The following is a 6,012-nucleotide window of genomic DNA, read 5'->3' as shown; positions in this document are numbered from 1 at the left end:
TATATGAATTTTTATGTCATTAACGTAAAAAAAATCTGCCAGGACAGTAGCCTACTCCATTAAATTTTAAGCTAAAAACGGCTGAAATTGCCGAGAATTTTTTACTTATAATTGAAATAAATTCTCCAAATCAACTGTCTGGCATATTATTTTTGTATGATAATAAAGTTTAACAAACTTTTATTTCTAAAATCTACAATTCAATATTTTTTTCGTCTTTTAAAGGTAGGAAAATCTGCCGGGACAGTAGACTATTACGTCAGAAATTTTGTTGAAATTAGTCTAAGGTCATAATATAAAGTTTAATATCTTCTTCAAAATAAATGTCTGGTAAACAAAAGTAGGTGCATTGTAAAGTTTAGAGTATAAGCTTCCAGAAAATATAAAAAAATATGGACTTTTATTTCATTAACATAAAAAAAATCTGCCAGGACAGTTGCCTTATGCGTAAAAAAATTGGTAGAAATTCGCTTAAAATCAAATTAATCTTTTCTTCAAAATTAATGTCTGGCAGGAACAATCATGTTTATAGGAAAGTTCGAATATTCAGCTTTATGGAAATATGAAAGAAAGAAAATACAATTATCTGTGTGTTTATTTAAATAATATTTACTTATTTGCTATGTTGAATAATTTGATCTATTTTCAGATTTATTTATTAAAGGCAGCAGACATATCGTTGAAAGGGCATGGGCTTATATTTTATTAATCAAAAACATTTCAATTATACACATACATATATATAAAATAAATAATCATGCAAAACAATAAAAACCAAATAAAATAAAAACTATAATATCCCAAATTAAGTTTTGACAGTAATAAAAACTTCAAAGTCACTGATTGGTGTCAAATCATCAAAGGTGTTTATTCACTAATTAGTAATGTGTTTAGAGCAAAGGAATGTGTCACCATCTTTTAATCCGGTACATGAAAAGTGTTTCCATTATATGGTCATTTTTATAAATTTTCTGTTTACAAAACTTTGAATTATTCGAAAAACTAAGGATTTTCTTACCCCAGGAGTAGATTACCTTAGCCGTATTTGGCACAACTTTTTGGAATTTTGGGTCATCAATGCTCTTCAACTTTGTATTTGTTTGGCTTTTTAACTATTTTGATCTGAGCGTCACCGATGAGTCTTATGTAGACGAAACGCGCGTCTGGCGTATAAAATTATAATCCTGGTACTTTTGATAACTATTTACACCACTGGGTCGATGCCACTGCTGGTGGACGTTTCGTCCCCGAGGGTATCACCAGCCCAGTAGTCAACACTTCGGTGTTGACATGAATATCAATTATATGGTCATTTTTATAAATTTTCTGTTTACAAAACTTTGAATTATTCGAAAAACTAAGGATTTTCTTACCCCAGGAGTAGATTACCTTAGCCGTATTTGGCACAACTTTTTGGAATTTTGGGTCATCAATGCTCTTCAACTTTGTATTTGTTTGGCTTTTTAACTATTTTGATCTGAGCGTCACCGATGAGTCTTATGTAGACGAAACGCGCGTCTGGCGTATAAAATTATAATCCTGGTACTTTTGATAACTATTTCCAACTGTTGCATTTTTTAACACCTTTTTGCCATTCACATCCTAACATGTCTTCTACTGAATCACATTTTCCACACTCACAGTTACATTCTACAACACTGGTTTTATATTTCGGTTTACCTTTCATGCTAATTTTTTTTTTTGGAAATGGAATAAATTCACCTTTTTCCAAACAAATCACAAGATGTTCTCTTAAAAGTTCAGTGTCAAATTCTACATGTATCCCACCTGAAAAACTTGTAAAACAAAATTCTACAGCATTTGCAATTGCAAACAACCCACAATCTATGGAATTAGTTTGTTTCTGAACTTCTGGTAACTTGACCAAAAGCCTTTTTTTACCATGTGAATATATTTGTGAAAGCTGTATTTCTGAAGATGTTGTAAGTGTGTCATACACGCTGTCCAATAGATAGACTTCATTTGATTGTTTGGTTAAAGAAGTGACCCAGTGTGAATGCCCTGTATGGTGAATTTGTACAGCTGGAGCCTGTGTAGGTGTAAAACTTGTCTCAGAAAGCCATTTTTTTTGTTGATTACAGAAAACTGGAGCATAACATGTGTTCTGAAAACCATGGATTAATGGAAACTGTTTTGAAAGAATGTTTTGTGCATAATTAACAATGTCGGAAGTTAAGCACTTACTATCTGAAATAGTTTTTTTGTCTACTTGTGTAAGTGTACCTATCCATGGTTGTTTTTTTTTCCTGTTCAATTTCAATCGAAATTGGCGGAGATGGAAAGTCAAGTTTTCTCTTTTTGACCTGGTGGTGTGTCATCTAATGTAATTATGTTATCCTTTTTTTCGTCTGGTGAAATAGGACATGTATCAATTTCTTCCTCGCTAACAGTCTCCAAATTAAAGTGAAGTTTCTTTTTAGAATGTGGTGTTTTTGATTTTGTTTTTAATGCTGATTTCTGTGGTGATTTCTGTGTTGAATGTACTTGTGAAGGTGTTTTTGGTGTGTTGACTAAATAAGCCGAGTCTGGAGCTGGTTCTACAACAGGATCGTAATCGTTTTGCCTAGGTTGTTTTTTTCCTGATTTTTTGTCAACTCTCTTTCTGTTATTTTTTGTTAAAACTCTTAGACTAACTACTGGTCTTTTTTCAATGGGTTCTTGACCAATGCTCATTTTTGCTGCAAGGATATGAAAGCATGTAGTAGTAGATGGACACTGACAAGTTTCCTTCGGAAATAAAGTGACACAATACTTACCATTTCGACCTTGAACAATGAAAGCTGCTTGAGATGGAACAAGTGTGATTAGGTTGTTGTCAACTATATACTTTGCCAAAGCGTGCTGACTACTAACAAAAGCAGGAAAGTCAAACATAGTATTAATGACTGGAGTGTCTTTTTCTTTTGGTGTGGTGGGTGTACTATGTTCAGTTTTAGAATCGGATAGATCTTCCACTGTTTCTGTCGTTTCAGCAGACGGAGACGACAACTGTGGTGTATTTATGTGTGCTGTTTTCAGGTACGAAATTATATCGGATGGTGCTATGAGTTTCTTAGGTATGAACAAATCGTGTATGTCAATTTTTGCCCTCGAAAACTCTGTTTTTAAATGATAGTCCCCAACACCTGCCAAACCTCTAAGAATCTCGTAGTGATCAAAATTTTGTAGAAAATGAAAACCCAAAGCAAGCATATCAACTGGTAACTCTTTCCAATCGTTTTCTTGTTTTAAAACAGCGTTATAACTTTCTGACAGATTGTTTGTGATACCTGAGTATGGGTCATATAAACCTTCAAACTGTTCTAAAACCCATTTTCCTGATCTCTCTAAAATATCAGTTTTTAGCTCTTTTTCAAAATATGACACAACTTCGGATGTCCATTTAGATGTCAGATCTTTGGAAAGCTCTAAGAATTCATTCTCAGAGTCACATTGAAGCATCTGTTTTAACTGATGATGATATAGCCTGATATTATCAGGAGAAACTTTTTTTTTATTCAACCAGTACTTAAAATCGTTTCGTAAATGATTCCAGCATGTAAGTATAGGACAATCAGGCAAAATATTTTTAATAGCTTTTCGTATACCAGCTTCTCTGTCCACTACAATGGGAATTCTTTTTTTGGAAATTTTCGGAACAGCAAATTTCAAAAAGTTAAATAAAGTCTCGTGAACACTTCCAAATTTTCTATCATGAATAACAAAAGCCAAAGGAATAAGAGGTGTCTCTTTGAAAAGAATATGTTTAAATACTATGGCCGAAACGTAACAATCACCTAGGTTGAATGTGGTGTCATAAGATAAATAAAGCTGTTCATCAGATTTAACATCTAAGAGTTGGTTAAATTGAGTGATGATTTCTGGTAAGCTTACAACAGCCACTAAATCTGGGTAAAGTGTTAACTGTTTCACGAACCCATCTAAATGGGAAGATAGCTGAAAAAAAATATATAAATCATCTCTACTCAATAACTGATCACCTCGCCGCTTCTGAAGTGCATTCTTTACCTGTTTGCTATTCCTAGGATTAGCTACACCTTGCATGTTACCCTCGACTTGTTCAGAACATACCATAGTCCTATATAATTTTTTGGCACCCTCACTACCTACATGGTCCTTTACCTTATCAATTACTGATGGCATTGTTCTTTTGAACTCACCATCATGTTTGCTATTACCATGTGCCATAGGTGTATATATCGTCTCATCGCCAATGTAATGAACCAAAACCAATGTAGGTCTATTTGTCAACCAATAGCCGACCTTTTTGAATTTTAATGAAAACCTCGGTCTTACACGCCCAGATTTTATCTCAGTACCTGGAATTCTTACTTTGTAAAAAACTTTACCTATTTCAACACCCTTGATCTTAATTGTTCTACCTCCATCACGTATCCACAAGTACTGATCACACTTCCAGTCCTCCGTGTTAATAGACTCAATGACAAATATATCACCTGCTTTAGGTTTTATTGGTGGCAATGAAGTGACCTTACTCATGTCAGGGTCTGACAGAATACTAACGATTGTCTCCTTGCTTTCGTGAGATTGTCTTCCCAGAGGTCAGGATAACATGTCTCTGGGATAACTCATCGCTCTGGACAAAATTCGAACAATCGTCCACAAACTGACAAAATTAATATTCATAAATGATTTCAATAAAAGTTTGTTTATCAAGGATTTATAGTAAATATACAAATCATTGTCGCTATATATAATAAGACAGAGGCTATACTCATGATTTTGACAGCTCCGCAAAATAGTTTCTTTTCTTCTCTTCTTCAAGTTTTCCAGTTTTCCATCTTAATAAAGGTGATTAATACCTGGTGCATAAGTGGCATGTTTATTTAAAACTAGTTAATGTTTTGTTAAAAACAAAACAAAAAAGTTGGTGGCTATTTCACCGGCTGCGGCTCCGGTAGTGTTTTGCTATTTTGTCGTGTAAAAAAATAAGAATAGAAAAAAAAAATAGAAACATAATACACATGATACACTTAGATAAAAAAATCTCTATACAAATATATCTCTTTGAAACATTTATACAAATCGTGCATATTAAAAGTGATCTTCCTTACTTTAATAGAAGTCTCTTAAACAACTGAGTCTTTTAAAGCATTTTCAAAAAGCCGATAACTATCAAAATAGATACTAGTTTTCTTTTCTTTTCTAGGAAGTATGTATTTAAAAACAAGAAATAATGTGTCCATAGTACACGGATGTCCCACTCCCACTATCATTTTCTATGTTCAGTGGACCGTGAAATTGGGGTCAAAACTTTAATTTGGAATTAAAATTAGAAAGATCATATCATAGGGAACATGTGTTCTAAGTTTCAAGTTGATGTAACTTTAACTTCATCAAAAACTACCTTGACTGACAAAAATTTTAACCTGAACTTTGCACTATCATTTTCTATGTTCAGTGGACCATGAAATTGGGGTCAAAACTATAATTTGGCATTAAAATTAGAAAGATCATATTATAGGGAACATGTGTATTAAGTTTCAAGTTTATTGGACTTCAGCTTCATCAAAAACTACATCGACCAAAAACTTTAACTTGAAGCAAACGGACGGACGCACAGACGGACGCACGGACGAACGGAGGCACAGACCAGAAAACATAATGCCCCTCTACTATCGTAGGTGGGGCATAAAAATGTACTGTATGTTAGTCGTAGACTACACATAAGCGACCCAATATAAAAATCGACATTCAAATTAAAACTTTCATTAAATTTATCCTCAGAATATATATCATGCTTGACATGAGAGGTATTTGCGGTAAACAAATTTCGAGAGCCGTTACGTCTCACCATGGAAGTATTATATTGACGTCAATATAATACTTCCATGGTCTCACGAACAAATACGAGTTAAATCCCGCTGCATGTATTATAGGATTAAACACATTTTTTCTAGAGGTTATTGATGTGTAAACCGGGGCGGTTAACTCACAAACTGAATAAAAGTCCGAAGGACTTTTATGTCA

Source organism: Mytilus edulis, chromosome 7, assembly GCF_963676685.1.
Source record: "Mytilus edulis chromosome 7, xbMytEdul2.2, whole genome shotgun sequence".
Classification (NCBI taxonomy): domain Eukaryota; kingdom Metazoa; phylum Mollusca; class Bivalvia; order Mytilida; family Mytilidae; genus Mytilus; species Mytilus edulis.
Note: the sequence above shows the minus strand (reverse complement) of the source record.